Genomic DNA, 19,663 nt, shown 5'->3' on the forward strand with positions numbered 1-19,663 from the left:
CTGACCAGTACACCATGTTCACACTATAATGTAGTTATTTATGGTGATAGCTGTCCTCCCGAAGCAGATCCCCCATCTAAAATCTTTACATGCAGTTGGGATGATAGTGGTATTAAATTTTTTTTTCTGAGACTTTGACCCAGAAATTGGCCTTAGTTATTTCAGATGGATATAACCTGCATGCCAAAGTGGCACATTTTGGGTCAGCCTGCACTTGGCTCCTGCATAATCTAGTCGACAATGAAATATTATACTGCCATGAATCACAGCTAACTACAGGCAATCAATGGTTTAATCATTGTTTCAAAGTTGAATGAGAAAAATCAAAACATTTTTTAGATCTACAAACTACATTCCAGTTTTTATAAAAAGGTTTTTTTTTTTTTTCAAAAACAACATTGTTTTAGAATACCTTTATATGTGGTATATGTTATTTTTTTACTTCAAAGAAAAATAATAATGATAAAATTCAGGATATTAGTTATCTCAGAGATAGCAACCAAGGGGTAGGGAGAGGGTACATAACCCTTAGATTTTTGGTAATCTAGTTTTTGAGTTAGTGTATGGGTTCATTGTTGATTATATTTTTAACAATTGATGAGGAAAAGAGAGAGCAAAAAGAGGGAAGGAATGAAGGAAGGAAGGAAAGAATATATAGGGGCTATGGACAAATGAGAACATGTACCAGAGATTATGGCCAATTATTTGAACATGAAGTTATTTAAAATTAAAAATAATTTTTTATTATATTACTGTAACTCCAGAGGAAAGATATATCCCCCAGCCTGGGGCAAATTACCTTTGGAGCCAAATTCCATCAAAGGGAGAAATAAAGTGTAAGAAACCCATTTATTGTTTACAAGCAGTTGTCCACTTCTGCTCACCAGTGTCTTTCGCCACCTAGCTGCAAAAAGGGACCCTACCAAACCCTCCAGTCCAGATATCCCCTTGATTCCCCTTGTAATCACTTATTGATATGGAGACTCTCCACCACTTGGAAACACCTACTGATATAGAGATGCACTAAGGCCAGGCGAGAGATTCTGAATATTGTACTTTTTTCCACAATCACACAATTAAATTTTTAAGCAAAAGACTTGCTTAAGAAGGAAGAGAATAATTAGAAATTTTAGTGTAACAATGGGATACTACTCTTGCTTTGGATATAAAAATTGTTGATGCATCCATTTTGATACATGTTGATTTGATTATTAAACACCTCTTCCAAGTGCTCACCTCAAATTTAAATGTAACAAGCAAAAACAGCTAAGGGCAAACAATAAAATCTAGTAAGAAGGGTAAAATAAGCTGATTGTGACAGTTTTATCAAGAAATTATTATGCTAAAAGTACAAGTCCTGGGCTTGCTGCTTTGTTCCCTTGGTGTGATATCATGAGTAGTATTGGAAATTCCACAGTGTCGGTAGCTAAAAGTTCTGTGTTTGTTTTTAAGGATCAAAGTTGGTTAAAACTGGCATGAAAATAATTAAAATAATTAATATCAGTGTCCCCATCAAAACTTTATTATGTTATTTATTCCTGGAAATGCACTTTGTGCCATGAGCTTTTACAACTCTCAAAAAAAAAAAACTCTAAAAATAATACTGCACATAACACAGACTCTTCTTTCACTAAGCATACTACAGTCATTTTTTTTTTTAAGGAATTACTTACAAAGATCAGTTATACCCAGCCAAATAATGAAGCAGTCTTTCCAAGATGGATGAGCAGTTGGTGGATATTAGTTACCTCACAGATAGCATGATTGTGCAGAATCAAATCAAAAGAGCTGCCTATTTTATGGGCAATTGGCAAGTTAATTAACAAACCCTTCTCCTCAATCCCCCCCTACACACCCCAGCCTTTTAAAAAAGTTCCTAGAGATTTCAAGGTGTAACTCCAGGGGAAAATGTATTCCCAGTCTGGGGCACATAAACCATACACCACTGAAACCGAAATCAGTCAGAGGAAAAACTAGATGGGGAGAAGGCCTTTTATTTCTTGCAAGAATCCTGGCTCCATTTGTACACTCTCACTTGCCCAGGTCTCTCCTGTCCTCGCTGGGAAGAAGCCAAAAAAATACCTCTCCAGTCCAGGTGCCCGCTTGCTCTCCAGCCCCCTTGTGATTACCTATTGATATGGAGATGGCCTACCTCTCTCCACACCTTGGAAACACCTATTGATATGGAGATGTACTATGGCCAGGCAAGAGATTCTGGATTTTTTGCTCACACAAGCTGTGACTAAAGGTTCATTACTCACTAAAACTTCAGACCTCTGACATTTGGGCGATCTTGAACTTGCAGACACTGCTCTTGTGCCTGAGGGCATAAGAAAATCTGTGAAGTCTATAGTGAACATGGATTATTATTTAAACCCCTTTTCACTTTATAATTTTAAATAATTGCTTGACTGTCATTTTAAAATTAAAAGTTAGCCTTGAGATAGCTCCTTGGTCCTCATCTGGCTGTTTCTTTTTGAGTCACAATTCAGATGCTAATTAATCTCTAAGCACCACCTTGCTTAGTTTTCCTTTTTAATTTATTTGGGTTTCTTATTTCAGATTGCTGTTCTCTTTCTTCACTGTATTTATCACCTGGCCACTTTCTTATGTCTTTTTTTTCCTTTTTTTACCTGCTTGTTTTTCTGACTTTAAAATAATCAAAATGCTTATTAAAAAGTCATGTTATAGAAATTTAAAAATGCGCATTTTCTGTAATCTGAGTACCTAGACATAGCCACTATGAACTCTTTTGCATGTGTTCTTCCAAACTTTTTATATGTTTTTATTAACAGGATATATTACTATTATTATTGTACAAAATTTAATCATACTTTACTTGTTGAAATTTGCCTTTTTAATTTAAATGTATCTTTAATCATGTCTTTCAATGTCTGGTTATAAAAACCTATCTCTTTCACTTAAAAGTTGAATGATATCCCATTAAATACATATTGAGTTATTTATTTAATTAATCCTATGTCAATAGTTATGCTCTCATAAAGAAAGACTCACTGACCGTGAATTGCCATAATATAAATTCTTGAGTGGGGCCATCTGACACAGGCATCATTAGAAAAAAGTGGATTTAAGTAGTCAGTCAAGAGTTCAGTTTTGCAAATGCTGGCGAGGATGTGGAGAAAGGGGAACCCTCCTACACTGCTGGTGGGCATGTAAATTGGTTCAACCATTGTGGAAAGCAGTATGGAGGTTCCTCAAGAAACTAAAAATAGAAATACCATTTGACCCAGGAATTCCACTCCTAGGAATTTACCCAAAGAATATAGGATCCCAGATTCAAAAAGACATATGCACCCCTATGTTTATCACAGCACTATTTACAATAGCCAAGAAATGGAAGCAACCTAAGTGTCTATCAGTAGATGACTGGATAAAGAAGATGTGGTACATATTCACAGTGGAATATTATTCAGCCATAAGAAGAAAACAAATTCTACTATTTGCAACAATATTGATGGAGCTAGAGGGTATTATAGTTAGTGAAATAAGCCAGGTGGATAAAGACAAGTATAAAATGATTTCACTCCTCTGTGGAGTATAAAAACAAAGAAAAAACTGAAGGAAGAAAACAGCAGCAGATTCACAGAACCCAAGAATGGACTAACAGTTACCAAAGGGAAAGAGACTGGGGACAGTGGGTGGAAAGGGAGGGATAAGGGGGTTAAGGGGCATTATGATTAGATTAGCACACATAATATAGGCAGGGGGCACGGGGAAGACATTAGAGCACAGAAAAGATAAGTAGTGACTCTGTAGCATCTTACTACACTGATGGACATTTACTGTAATGGAGGATGTGGTGGGGACTTGATAATGGGGGGAATCTAGTAACCACAGTGTTGCTCATGTGATTGTATATTATTGATATCATAATAAAAATTAATTAATAAATACAAAAAAGTTCAATTTAAGGGATATTTCAGCTCCCTTAGAAACATTTAAGGGAGAAATTAAGTGTGGAAATGACTTGAATATTTGAGTCTGAAACTCAGAGAAATGATCTAGGTTTAAGATATACATTTCAGATAATCTATGCCATGCTGGTTTATAGCTATTTGTAATGTATTTTCTGGGTAGGGGATTTTCAGGAACATGTATCTGAATATATGTTTGTGTATATTTAGACATATATTTTACATACATATAAATATACATACATTAGATACATAATACATATATAATTTATACAACATATATAATCCATTACAGAGCTTTGCATGTATACTAAATATCTACATGCATATAGTATGATTTAGGATGGCATTTTGCTTTGTACACTGTTGGCCAGTGAAAATTGGCTCACCCTATACTGTAATGTTTCTCACCCAATGGCCACTTAGTAGCATTGTCTTGCATGGTCCTTCCTTTGTGTGTTTTTTGTTGTAGTTGTTCTGCTGTGCCTTCTCTTTCTGTCATTTCCTTTGTGTTGTAGAACTTTATGTTTTTCCACATAATAGCTATCCAGGATGAACAAGTCCTAGAGCAGAACCCAATACATATTTTAAAAGGAAGGCTATATTTAGATGTTAAAATGCAAGTTTAAGGAAATTCAGTCAGTGCTTCCTTTAAAGAATTAACTGAGGAAACAGAAAAGCTTGTAGGGATTAATGAAAGTACTTTGACACTGTGGAAGCAAGGTAAATAAATAAATAAACTGTGCTATCACTGAGAGTTAATCAATAATTGTATGAGTGGGGACTAGGAAAAACTATGGCCAGAGGTATGTCCTGCCTTTAGAGGACTGAACACGGAAGGAGGGGTCATTATCAGTGTTTTGTCCCAAAAAAATATCCTTCATCTTTATGCTTAAGGACCTTTCAGAAAGCTGAGTAGCAAATACTTCTAATTCCAGACATTCCACTGTGAATTGAATTAGACTTGAATAAGGATTCAGGAACCCTTAAGTATGGTCTGTAGACCAGTGCTGATTGAAGAACTTTGTTACTGGTCAGTAATGAAATAAATACAGTCATTGAGAAAGCCTAAGAAAGGTTCACAGCAATTTGACATTTATTTAATGTTTATGGGATCAAAAAGAGGTTTGTTTATAAGCAAATCGTTTTCAGTGTATTTTCTAAAACATCATCTGCAAGAGATTAGAAGTTTTTAAGAGGAAAGTGGCAGGTCCTTCACCACTGATAGTTTGAGAAGTGCTAAAGATGACCTGGGAGAAGTATGTATGAACTACAGTGAATTAAAAGATTAAGATCAAAACCACAATTCCTAAGTGAATACTCAAATTTCTCAAGGGTGAAGACCAGAAATCAAGGTCACTCTTGGTGCAAAATGATGGATGAAAAGACACTCCCGGTCACACAACTGAGCAGCGGGTTACACCCTCATTTAGAGCCAGAACACTTTCTCAGGGCATTGTTGTATTTGCAGCATCAAATAGAAACATTAATTGCATGTTTTAAAGCAAGACCTATAGAAGCTGTTACCTGCTCAAATGTATTATAAGTACTCAAAGGTAATGTAAGTAAATCATTTTTATCTAACTCTTCTTAGTGATTATGTAGAAATCGTTTCCAGTGTTGTAATCAATTTTAAAACATTAGGAGCTTGGTTGTTGCATTCCCTCTGAATAAGTCCAAGAGCCATTACATTATGGGCTAACAATTTGACAAATGTAATTATGTAAATCAAAGTTATTTTGACATTTAGACTCTCAAAAAGAATCTATAGCTATTGAATGTTTATGGACTTGTCCATTTAAAGCACTTAATTTTTCTCATCAATTAAAGTTTTCTCTTGTGTAGCTATCCTAGTGATAAATGAGAAGATGCAATTTCTTTTCTCAAAAAAATATAAAAATATGAAAAGAGTAATGAAGGATTTCATAGGATCTAAGATACAGAAAATTTCTCAACTAAAATAATGAGAAATGAATGATTGATTAGCCATAGAAGCAACCACTTCTAAATGGCTAGCTAGACTTCTTTTAACCGTACTAACCTTGTCACCCAGATAATCAATTTTGTCAACATGTTAATTAAATGTGCCTGGTTAGTGTATACTGACTTAGAGAAAATTCTCTGAAGTAGGTACAGTGCTTTATCTAGTTCCTGTACTTCTTAGTTCTGACTGAGCCAAATTAGAATGTCAGAATGTGAAATTTTTGTTACCTGGACAATCTAAAGTAGGAAAACAAGAATAAGTAGTCCCAATTGACAAGATAGATTAAAAATAGTGTAATTCCTATGAAAGGCACATTTGGACAGCTCTGATCTGAGGCTGCAGTGATTTTAACAAGCCTACAGGCCATGTCACCCTAGGTTGACTCCCTAGGTCTTTCCTTCCTTTTTTTTCTACAGTAAACCTTTCCTGAGCACGCACTTGTTGAGGCATTGTGGTTTTAAGGATAGCTAGGATATGTTACCCAAGTTAAGGAATTCATTATCTTTCTGGAGGATAACGATGGCTTATCTAGACTTATGACATGCATTAGCAAAGCAAAAGTATTGAGGGAATATTGTGACAGATTCAAGAAGGTAGGAAGGAGAAGAGCATGTGCAGCCTAGGAGACTGAATCATCAAGTGTGAGGCACAGAGTAAATGGAAATGTTCCCAGAGAGGTCAGTGAGGAAGGACATGCAATGTGTTTTACAATGTGTTGAAGGAACTGAACCCAATTCCATAAATGAACAGGGAACTGCAGAAGAATCTAAAACAGGTGAGTCAGGGTCAGATTTGTGTTTTACATAAAGCATTAGAGCAGCCATGGAGATTTCAGAGAAAACAGGTCAGAGGAAAGAAGTGTGGTTAGCAGATCAGGTATTAAGAAAGTTTATCAGTTGCTATCTCACATGGTTTGGTCAGCTTTACCAGAATAGCATAGACTAAGATGGCTTACAAACAACAGAGATTTCTCACAGTTCTGAAGACTAAAGTTCAAGATCAAGGTTCCGGCAGACTTCAGTGTCTGGTAAGGCACTGTTTCTGGTACATAGCCTAGCTGTGTACCTCATGTTGTGGAAGGTGCAAGAGAGCTCACTGGGACCTTTTCTATAAGGACACTAATCCTATTCGTGAGGGCTTCAGTCTCATGACCTAGTCACTTTCGAAAGCCCTACCTCCTAAAACCATCAAGTTAAGGTTAAAATCTTGATGTTTGAACTTTGGGGGTAAACAAATATTCCATTCGTAACAGTGGCAAAGTGGAAGAGACATGCTTGAGAAATATGTAAGAGATAAAATACAAAGGATGGGGGAAACAAAGGGAAATAAGGGATCAGAAATGGCTCCAAGTTTTTCCCTTGGAAAAAAATGTTTGAGCATTCGTACCACCAATAGAGAGAATATTCAATAAAGACAAGTTTAGGAAGGAAGAAGCTGAGGTCATATTTAGGCAGGCTGACTTTGCACAGCCCGTATCATACGAGGCAGCATGTATAGTTCAGGAAACATCTCTGAACTCAAGGATAAATTTTGTTGTCCTCAACACATAGTTGCTAATTGAATTTTAGATGAGGCTGACTGAAAGCAGTAAAAGTGAGAGGTGCGGGTGTATCACATTCTCAGCAGGTCTTTCCAAAGATTATTTAGCATTTTAATAGTTTCCTTACTAGTTTTACCCTAACCCACAAATGTCTATATATAGGGCTTCTACGTTTACCTGAAAGAGCTAGGAATAATGACAGATACTTGATGATCATAACCTATGGCTGAATAAAGATAAGAACAGTTCTCTAGGATGAAGAAAGAAATATACCATTAATTAACTTATGCTCTTAATTGGAAGGAGTGAGGGCAGATGCTCTGCATGGAAGTGAAATTTGAGCTGAGACTTGAAGAATAGTTATGACTTAATTATACAGAGAAAACCAAAGACTTTATTGATTGATGTAAGAGATCATAAAAGCAAAGACATTTAGCTGTGAAAGGCCTGGAATTGACCCTTGTTGCTGGATAGAAAGCATGTGGAGAAAATGGGAAAACAGTATGAAAAGGGAGAGTTGGGCTAAATGATGGAGCTTTTTATTTCCACGCAAAAGACATCAGATTTTATTCCATAGGCTATTGTCTTGCCAATGGGTTTCAGCCCGACAAGTTCACTATGGATTCAGTGTGACCAAAGAAATCGACAGCAAAATGTTCTTGGGGTGAAAGGGTTATACCCAACTTTATTTCCAGGTGGCAGGTCAGTCACTAAAATCCCATTCACTCAGAGTGAGTCTGCATGCAGCAAGCCAGTCTCTGCCTTTGGGCCCCTCTGTCTGCACAGCCATCCTACGGGCCACTCTGTCTGTACAGCCATCCTCCGGGCCTCTCTGCACAGTCATCCCACACAGCCATCCTCTAGGCCTTTGTCCTCAGCGCTGCCACCACTCCAGACTCTATTCGGCTCCCCTGCAGCCTTGCAGCCCTGCTACTATGTCGTGTACAGAGCACTGGGTGGAGCTCTTTTTATAGAGTCAACAGCCATGTGTTGCCCACAGGTGTTCAGTGAGCTAGTCCACCAGGGCTAGGTGAGAATCCTGGCCACAGGAACTCTCATTTTATCCACAGCTAGTATGCCCTATGGGGAAGTTTTTGAACAGTAAACGATTTGGCTAGAATTATACTTTGCAAAAGTTAAACAGGTGACTTGTGTAAAAGGGATTTGTAAAAATTGTTGAAGCTATGTCTATTATAATTGGCTGATTTGAGAAATGGTAAGGGTGTGATGTTAGGCAGAAACAAGTAGAAATGGAATGGAGAGTAAAGGTGGGAGACTTCTTGGAGGAAGATTTTGAAAGTGTTTTGACTGGTTCAAGATGAGGGCAGAAAAATGGAAGATTTCTGGCCTTGTAAACAGGAAGAATCATGTAACTAGTAATTGAACTTAAGTATAAAGAGAGGAAACCTTGTTTAGAGAAAGATATAGTGGAATCACATTTGAAAATACTTAATTTGAAAAGCTGGCGGGACACCCATTGGGACATGTCCAGAAGGCATTTGGAATTTGAATCTGGAGTTTGGGACAGAAGACAAGGGTGGAGATGAATATATGAAAGTTGTCTTAATTAGGTGCTTTTAAAAGCCTTCAGATCACCCAAGGTGTAAAAACAAAAGAAGAAAAAAAAAAGATATGTGTTTTTTCTGTATTCTCCACTAAAATACAGCTTTCATAAGGACAGAGACTTAGTCTTATATACCTTTAAACAGACCTTTCCAACCTCCCATGTATCACTTGGTGCTGAACATTAATAAGATCAATGAATGTTTAGTTAGTTGAGCTGAATGGAATAAAATGAAATTTAATTAAATTTGGCAAATAAGTAGTGACATTTAAGGGACATTGAGGAAGTCAGCGACAGTATTCAACTGTGGTAGAGTCAGAACAGGAGAACCAGGAGAGAGTATTAGAAAGTGTTCAACAAAGTCGAAAGCTATAGCTATGAGTTGAGTGAGGATCCGTCATTGTCCTGGATTTGTTGACTAGGAAGTCACAGATGACATATGGTAGAAATGTTTTTTTTTTTTTTCAGTGTTCTGACAGGAACCAAAGTTAGAGCATAGCTGAGGAGTGTAAGAAGAGGAAATGTAAATTAAATATGAACTATTCATTCTTTTCCCCTAATTTTTATCTTTCTTATTCTCAGCTTCCTAATTCTTCCTTTTCAGATTCTGTGTTTCTATCTCCATTTCTCATTGTAGTCACTGGCCTGACTAAGTCAGATGTCCCAATAATAACATACTTTTAGATAACAGTTTATATGCACTATTTTCTTCCTCACAACAACATAGCAAAGGAGCTGTTAATATTCCACTTTACAGAAGAAAAACTGAAGCTTAAAGAGTTAAATTACATGCAAGAAATTAACTGAGCTAAGATTCTAATCATACCTGATGTCCAATGTTGTGCCTACAGCTTCTGTAATATCTCTGCCCTCCCTCTCATACATCCTCTAAGCTCAAATTCCAAGTCCTAGATGACAGACACCTCTCTTTCACGTCCCCCAGATGCCACCTCAACTCCACCCAAATCCCAACAGGATGGATGTTTTTGAGTTATAGTGAGACAATGAGGGTAAATATATTCAATGTACAGTATTCTCAAGATTTTAGAGTAGGGGCCCTTAACTTCATTTCCTAGCCTTTCATGAAGAACTCACTCACTGCCTTTGGATGCTGATAGTATTAATGACCATGTCTCTGAGCTTAAGGTATACAATTCTTTTTCATATCACATCAGTCAGTGATATAATTTGTAATTCATCTTTATCACCAAACTCCAAAATACTTAAGAAGTGCTTTTTTAAAACTAACTAAATTTCTTTTATCAAATGTGTGTGTGTTTTCTCCACATGGGTGAACTTTGATTTTGTTTCCCTGTCCTACTGCTGTAAATACTGCTATTGTAGTTAGTTTTGAAACTGTTAGGAAAATGAATAACTATTAAGCTTTTTATTCTATAACATCAGTATGTGTAACATAATCTCAAGGATATGGGGTAAATATGTAGCAGCTGTGTTGGGAGGTCTCTCCTTGTGCACCAGGTGATACTTCAGCCTGGACAGGAGAGGGTTCTTGACTCTAGATGAGAAGAACTTCTTGAGCAGGTCAGAAGAGTATAGGTAAGGAAGATATTCATTAAAGCTAGAGTTGCAGGGAATGGTAGTTCCCTTGCAGGCAGCAAAGAGCAAGGAAGCTGAAGTAGGACAGAAAGAGAGTGAAGACTTGTGCTAAAGTCTAGAAAATAGAATGAAACAATGAAGTAATAAAGATGCTTACTACTGGAAGCACAGTGACAAAATGCAGTAAGTTGAGTGGTGAGAAGGCTTTTTTAAAAAAGTACACACTCAAAGAAAAGGGAGTGCAGGCAACCTCAGAAAGGCATGCTTAAGGGATTATAATTTTGTCTTCTAAGACTTTCAAGAATGGGGCAAAGGGTGGAGGGTTGTGGGTGGTTGAGCATAGGCTTGACTTGTGGTCTCATGATGTCTCTCTCTGGGGAGAGACATTATGTTACTATCCACCGTCAGTCTTCTAGACAATTATGTAAGATAAACTTAACACAAGGAATTTATTGATACAGTTCTTCTCTAAGATAGTGGTTTCCCTCAAGCACTGGGAACATATCAGTTAAGAATGCTTGCCCTGCTTTAAGATAGGATGGGTTATTATATGATTACCAAAGAATATGTTAGGAATATTACCTCCTAACTCCCTGATTTTTAAAATGGAATCTTAGCCTTCAGATGGGGTCCCTCCTATTCTTACTATACTGTTTATATCAGCATTTTCCATCATAGGCAGGAAAACTTGATCATGATGCTTGTCCCACATCTCTGCCCTACTTCAGTTAGTATATAACAGGTACAGTGTTTAAGTATACTTACTTCATCTGGTTCTATCATTGGACTATAGCTAAAGGTCTCAATGATGACCAAATTTTAATCAGGCAGCTTAAATATTATTAGGTAAAATTAGTTCACAGTGACTAAAATGGCTGGCTGATGATATTATTTCAAGTATAGGTTGCAAAACATTATCAAAGTAACTTAATATAGTTTATATTTAATTTATATTGCACAATAAAAATGTAAGTGAACTTGGGTTGCCTGAGTGGAACCATGAAGTTGCTAGTTTGTAGCAGGAGCTCCTGAGTTCAAGTAGAATGAAAGCCAACCTGTGAAATGCTGTTAGTTAATTCTGCTCAAATAAGTCTATTGAAAAAAAACAAACAAACTAGTTGAACTGATTATTTCATATCTAACATCTCTTTCCACCATTGAAGCAAACTAGCTCTTGAACTTATTTCAATTATTTTTTTACCACAAAAATTTAATCAAACCAGTTTATTTGCTTTATTATCAGCATATAAGCACACTTTCTAAAATTAATTCTGTTATTGATTCTATTTTTGAATCTTGATGTGTTCAAAAAATAATTAATAATGATTTAGAAAGTCTTTATCCTCAGCAGTGACAGAATTTCATCAACAGTTCATTGATTTGTTCTCTGATAATATTTCAATTTTATGGACATGGCATAATAACATTTCAGAATGCATTTAACTCAGAGGACATGGCACATACTCATTTGCATATGTGGGACAGAGTGAGCATTCATGAGGATATTTACTACAGTAGCATACTTTCATTGAGAAACCAACAAAGATGTTGAAAAGTATGTTTTTTGTAGCATAAAATGTCCCAGGGGAGCAATTACAGGTGAGGACAGTTAGGTTTTAGAGTCATGTAAAGAGAACAGCTCTAACTAAAAATGACTTTTGGTATTAGTTATTGGTAGATGACTATGGAACCCCAAGAACTGATGACAAATTGTCAATCTGCTTAGAATACACTTGAATGGAAATATTAAACACATGCAATACAAAAGGATTCCTAAAAGCAAGCATCTGCTTTTTCTATTATTGCAGAAGCAGTTGTTGAATGCTAAATCCAAATGAAATAATGTTTACCAAAAACAAAAAAGGAATTTAAGCTTTTTCATTGGTTTCTCTTCTCCAGCCTTCTCTTCCTTTACTCTAAGCAGCAGTTGTCAAAAAGACAGCCATGTTATTAAGTAACAGACTTGAAACAAAAACTAAAAATAAGCAGATTAATGTTCAAATCAGACAAACCAAAACTAATTAGATTCATTTTAATTGAACATATAATGATTAGTGTGCTTCAGAATAATCAGGCAGAAATGTTAAACACTTTTTGTTAATGTTTACTTACCACTATCATTTTTTGTATTATTTAAGGGCTATTTTTTGCAATGGGTTGCCTTTTTTTGCTGATATATCCCCTATACAGATTTTTAACACTCATTATATGATATATAAAATAATTTTTCACATAGCAAGAATAGAAAATATTAAATACTTCATGAGATGAAATAAAAAGGACTATAATCATAATAAATAATTTATACCATGATTTGAGAAAAGTGGGATTTTATATATTACTGAATAATACCCAAGAGGTCTGGGGAAAAAATCGTATACAATTTTTATCCATGGTTTTTGTTTAGCCAATCCCATAAATTTTGTAATATCCCAGAGAATTTTATTTCCATTAAAAAAGTGAACTATACTAACTCTTCTTCTTTGGCTGTATGAGTTTGAAAATTCCCGGCAAAGGGCAAAATACTCTTTTCTCTTTCTTAAGGACCAAACAATATTATTAGTTAATGTATGAACTGCAAACTCAAAACTTTTGAAGGCCAAGCAGGTAGGTTACACATGTGAAGGTCTCCGTGGGAAAAAACCTGAGCAATAGAACCAGAGAGAGCTGGAGAGTGTAGGTCCCAAATAAAGACATTCAATTTAAAAAAATGAAAAACCTGTATATGGACCAAGCAAAATCCCTGAGCAACTGGTTAAGTACAAAGCTGCCATTTTGTGACTTGGCCAGCATACACTGTGCCTCAGTCTAGCCCCAAATAACTCCTTTATTTCTACACAAATTTTGACCTAAGGTTTATTTGAGGTACCTAGGAAAATCTCCTAGAAAGACAGTGGCATAGATCTCAGAATGCTACCACGGTTAGGATGGGGTTTGCTTATCAAAGCAAATTAGGTTTTAACAAGCTTGGAGCTTTCAAAATCAAGAGAAACAAAAATGAGGAAGCATCTAATATTGCGCTTGTAGTGATAATTAGCCTTGTCTGGCCATCTGAGGTTTGTTTTGGAGGACTTTAATGTATAGTTTGAGAACAAAGTGAAAAAGCAGGCAACTCAAGTTAGGATGGTTTCTTCCTTCTCTGGAGATAAAGGATGGCTAGGAAGGACATATCTGGAAATCCTACCAGGGAGATTGAACGTAAGGCACTTTAGGATGCAAATTGACAGGTGATGGCTTTCTCTTAGGAAAAACACAGAGAGAGAGGAGTGGGTAAACACCGCCCTCGGGAAGACACTGTGCTCTAAATGTAGTGCTCTGAATCATGACCTTGAAAATATGAACGGAAGTTCTAACCCTGAGGAGCAAGCAGCGCTGTCTTTTCATTCCATTTGATTGTCAGGTCTGTGTCTGAAGGGAATCCCACTCTGTTCTTTGAAAGTACTAAGAAATGAGGTGAAAACAGAAGAGAGAGGGCATTGTGATGTTTTAGGGAAAGTAAAATGCTTCTCATAACATTGCTCCTACTCAAATGCATTTATGGCATATTTTATAGGCCCCCAAATTTCATAACAAGGTAAAAGTAGGACAAATTGTTTTTTCCCTTTTAACGTTGCAAAATGACTTTTACTTTGGCAAAGAGCACAAGAATAATCACACAACAGGGCTCTCCGGGTTGGGAGATCTGTGCCCTAAGCAGAGGGAGAGGAAAGATAAAGAGAATCTGCAAGAAGAAAACCAGCTGAAAGGATCTGTTAAACATATATCTGGCCAGGTTTGTTCTAGTGCTGTACAACTGGCTCCACCTCTCTGCTCAACCATCTTTACAAAAGAAGTGATAAAAACTTTCTTATTCAAAGTACACTTTTACCTTGGTTTTAGGAAACTGATGGACCTTCATCTGCAGGGAACCATAATTCTCTTTGGAACTTTGTCAGAGTCATGAGATGCATGCTCAACACCATAACTGCCACTGTTAGATGCTGAATTACCATGACTATTGCTGTTCATAATATTTATGAATTTAATTAAATAGTTACTTTTAACAATATACTAACCTCTCAAGTTTCTTCCCAGCACACATTTTTATTATTATATCCTGTGGATCCTAATTTGAAATAGAGCCTTTAATTAAAAGAGATATGCTCTCTCACCCGACTCAATGTATGATAATCTCTAAAGTTGCTTCTTACAATCATATATTTCATATAATCATGCATATTACTAACTTCTACTAATATAATTAAAGTTGAATATAATATATAGGGTATCTTATGTGAGATAAAAATGTTGAAGCTACATATTTTGTGATTTCACATGGATTCAGTAACTCATTTGTTTGCATTTATGCAAGACATCTTGTATAATTTTAAGAAAAATACATACATCTAAGGAGATTGTTAAAAAGACCTACATAAAACTTGAATGCAAGGTAGTTCTAATTAATGTTTTCATTTAAATGCTCCATGTTTTAATAGTAGGAATGGTCCACATGCATCCTATAGTAGCTTTTTAAACAATGGATTTTTTCAGGAATATTTCTAAGCTAGTTTTACCACAAAAGGTCAAATTATTTGACCTTCTTCACCTCATGAGTTTTTGAAGAATGAGGGATCAAATAGCATCTGTATGCCTGCCAGAAATGTCACCTATATTTAATATATGGTATAACAGCCTTCAGCAAGTGTCAAAGCTGGAATTGAAACCCAAAGTTCTCTGGCTCCATTCACTATGCTTTCTACACTTGGGCAAATCTGCATCCTTAATTCATACTGATATATTACATGCTATAAGGAGCAATGTAACTCCAGGGGAAAAATCTTTCTCCCAGCCAGGGCAAATTACCTTTGAAACCGAAATCAGTCTAAGGGAGAAATAAAGTGGGAGAAACCCATTTACTGAATACAAGCAGTAGTCCACTTCTGCTTGCATGTGTCTTTTGCAACCCAGCTGCAATATAGAACCCCACCCAACCTCTCCAGTCCACATATACTCTCCCTCCCCAGACCCTTGTAATTACCTGTTGATATAGAGATGGACTACTTCTCTCCACCCCTTGGAATCACCTATTGATGTGGAGATGCACTAAGGCCAGGCAAGAGTTCTAGAAATGTTGCAATTTTACCCACAGCACACCGCTCCACAAATCTCACCTCACAATCTACTTGCTCCCCGTCTTCTTCAGTGGCCCCTACACATGAAAACAGAAGCACTGTAGCCAGACTAATAATACAGTAACAACAGCAATAAAATCATGATAATCCTCAAAATGGAGGATTCAGCTAGGTTCAAAGTCCTGTGCAGATTAAGTCCATTGTTTGCCTAGGCATTCAGTAGCTGAATGAGTAGGGAGTTCAAAGCAATTATCAACTGGCAGCTGTGGCCACCAGGCAGGTCCAGGCCACAGGGACTGTAAAAGAAAATAACCTTACAGGTGGTAAGATACATGTTTTAATGACACCAGCATGGCAAATCATGTCCATTAGGGAGGATGCATGCAAGAGAGTGGACCTGTGATAGGACAGTGGCAGGAATGGGATCTCATCCTGGTCTATAATACCAGACTTTCACTCCCTTCCCTGTGGAAGTTACACATGAGTCAATATATAGGGTTACTGGAGGTACATGAACTGGCCATAAAGATAAAAACAAAACTTCCCCATGAGATGCTGTTACCCCTTGGATGTTTTAGGTACACTACCATGATCTTTGGGGGCCACTCTGCTGTTACTCCAGGAATACACATGAAGCCAGCTTCCAGGCCTTTTCCCCAAGGTGTCAGAAGGGCCAGCCATCACTGGTTCATGTGTCAAAATGTCCAGCACATGTCCACTCAACAGAGTCTCCAGGGTTTAATGCAGTAGGGGCTGGCAGCAGGATGTTGTCCTGCTGGCCATACCCTGACTTCCATAACTCCTCTTTGGTTTGCACATACAGTAGTATAGAAGAGGAGCAATGTATGTTAGCATGTCCACAGGACTTAAGGCTCCTTTTGGGGAATTTTCATTCAAATGCTGTAGTACTGTCCATAAGTGAACTGACCAGCCCCATAGACTACTGGTGTCTGAATTCAGGCCTGATTTCAACAAACCATTGTACCTCTCTATCATGCCTGCCCTGGTAAGGTTATATGGGACATGAAACTTCCACTTTATTCCTAATTGCCGTACCCATTCTTGTAATGCATGTCCAATAAAGTGGGTGCCATGATTGCTCTCAATCACCTGTGGTCGGCCATAGGCTGAAAAGAGATGCTCTAGGCCCCTCTTGGTGCTTTGCTGATCTGCATGACATGCAGGAAAAGCAACCAACAGTCCAGTAGCTGTGTCCACACAAGTCATGGCATACCAATACCCTTCTGATATGTGCAGAGGCCCAGTATAGCCTATCTGCCACCTGACAAGCTTATTGGCCCCTGTACTATTTCCCATGTTGTGCAGGATTTGGTGTAAGTACCTCTTAGAGCACACAAGGCACTCCTTCTGGGCTCTGCTGACTTCTTCAAAGATCAACAGCAAGCCCCACCGATGGGCTGCAGCCCACATTGTCTTTTGCCCCACTTGCAAAAAACGCTGATGTAACCACTGGGCAACATGGGAGACAGGCTTTCCTTCTAGCCAACACACCTGGGTTAGTGGGTCTGCTTCATCATTTCCTGGGAATGCTGAAGGCAAATGGCCAGTCAGATGATACACATTAACAGTCTTAATCTGACCAGAGGCCCATTGGCCTTGCTACAACTCTTGCTTCTAAAAGGGCTGATGACCAACCATCCAGTTGGCATGATACCATGTCGGAGCCACAGGGTTAAGCCCTGTTAAACGGCCCAGCTGTCAGTGCAGACAACTACAGGGGAAGGTACCTGGGTGATCACAAGCCATATTGCCTGCAGCTCAGCCCATTGGCTCCTCTTCCTCTCACCTCTCACCGTCTTCCATCCATATTGTCTTAGTGTTAGGATGGGAAGCCACTGCCCTCCACTTCGGGGGCTGCCCATGACTGGAGCCATCTATATACCAGGCATCTTCAGGTATAGGGGCTTTTCTGTCCTGATAAGGATTCTTGGCTACCAAAGGCTCAAAAGCAAGTTCTTCCTACTTTCCACTGGTATAGTCACTGGACCCAATAAGTGTTGAGTTCCCACTTAAGGGTCTATTGGAGAGGTTGTTGTGATGTTATAAATATGCGCCCCATTTGGCCAGTGTAAGCATCTGTGCCAGGAGATGTGTAAGAGATTCTGGAAATATTGCAATTTTACCCACAAGCATGAAGGGTGACTATTCCTGCCTTGATCACCACAGCATAATTGGAGATTTCCATGGTGTTAAAATGAATTAGTATTTCATTATAAAGTATTTGAGTTAAAGTATTTATGTTAAAGTATTTCACTATAAAAAGGATATATATTATATATTTATGTTACTTATAAAAATTCCTCTATATTCCTATTTATACATTAATTTCATCCTATAATTTTTGTATTGAGTTGGTAGAGATATTTCATTGTTGTACTATTGTTAAAAACTGATCATTTTATATGCTTGTTTTATGAACCCCAAAATGGAATGATTTGTTTTAGATGAAGTAAACTTTTCTTTTTAAATCCTCTGCTTGGCTGCATTCTAGATGCTATGAATCATTCTCAGGAAATATAACACATCTTTCTTGTCCCCCAGACAGTTTTCACACTTGTTGGAGAAATTAACCTCAAATAATGAAAACTTAAGAAATACTATAAGGCCCTAAACAATGAGCTAACTGTTGTATCCTTTTTAAATATGTAAAGCAGGAATAATTAATCTAATAAAGGATATTTTGGTATAATTTACATAAAACTAGTCCATTACAAAGATAACCTGAAAAATGAGTGGAAGATGTTATTTTAGGCTTATATTCATTTAAAGATTTTATCCCCCATTACATCATCCAGGACATCTAATTGCAGGTACTCAAGAGTACACAGAGAAAAATCTTTGCCTGAAACTCGCCTCTTATTTCATCATGATGCATTAGCCAAAAAACAGCTATTTACTTCACTTGAATGTGTTTTAACATGTACATTGTCATTTGAACTGCATGCCTCAGCTCACACAGTACTTCTGAGGAAATCTACTTTGTGATTTCAAAGCATAAATCTGAAAATTCCAGGTATTTATTCTCCAAAATTGCTCTTATAACATTAAAATTACTCTGTCCTTGACATTTTCTTTCAAAGAACAAAAACAATTTAAGCACCATAAACTCATTAAGCCTAATGAAATCTGATCTAGATTGGTTTGGGCTTCCCCTTATCTTTTTCCCTTTGCTTGGTTCCAGCTCCCCAGCTGTCAAGTGTCTGTGGGTGTTTTCCAAGGAATGATGAAGATTCTATAGAGAAAGAGCTTCTAATCTCTTGCCTAAGGGCTCTAAATTTGGACTTTGGCCTTTGAAAACTAGGTAGAAAGGATTCTTCTTACCCTTCTACGCATTTGTTTTGCTTCTCCACCTTCTGTGTTGAAGTTTGGCAGAGAATAAATTCCAAGTTTCCTATGATACTGGGAGAGAGTTAGGTTGGCTATCTGGGGTTCTAAATGTTTTTTAAAAATATCTTTCAAATCTTGTCTACTTTTATCTCTAATCTTTGCCTGTACTTCTCATTCTTGAGAATTTCTAAGATATGCTGGGCAAGTCAGCTCGCTTCTCAGAAATATTTCTTCTTCTCCAAAGATGGAGGTTCCACCTTTATGTGAAGTCATTCATAATTCTTCTCATTCTATCATCTCCATATATTTTAGTTCATAAAAACAGAAACTTCCTACTCTGTTCTTGAAGTTCTTTGTTGTTTGGGTGGTTTTCAAAAGGAGAAGGCAAGATATGTCTTAATTTCTATTACCTTAGAATATGAAGAACCATACAACTGAATGTTTATCAAGTGTCTCTAGAAGACATGGAGTAGTTCAAATGATATTAATCAAATGGCTTATTTAACTTTTAAATTTTATATGGAGAGGTTCTATAGGGAGTATTTTAAGATCCCTATGAGTTGAAACACTTTGTTGTTAATGTTTCTCTAATTAATTTTTCAATTTTATTTTTCTTGAATTTTA

Source organism: Manis pentadactyla, chromosome 1, assembly GCF_030020395.1.
Source record: "Manis pentadactyla isolate mManPen7 chromosome 1, mManPen7.hap1, whole genome shotgun sequence".
In the NCBI taxonomy this organism is placed as follows: domain Eukaryota; kingdom Metazoa; phylum Chordata; class Mammalia; order Pholidota; family Manidae; genus Manis; species Manis pentadactyla.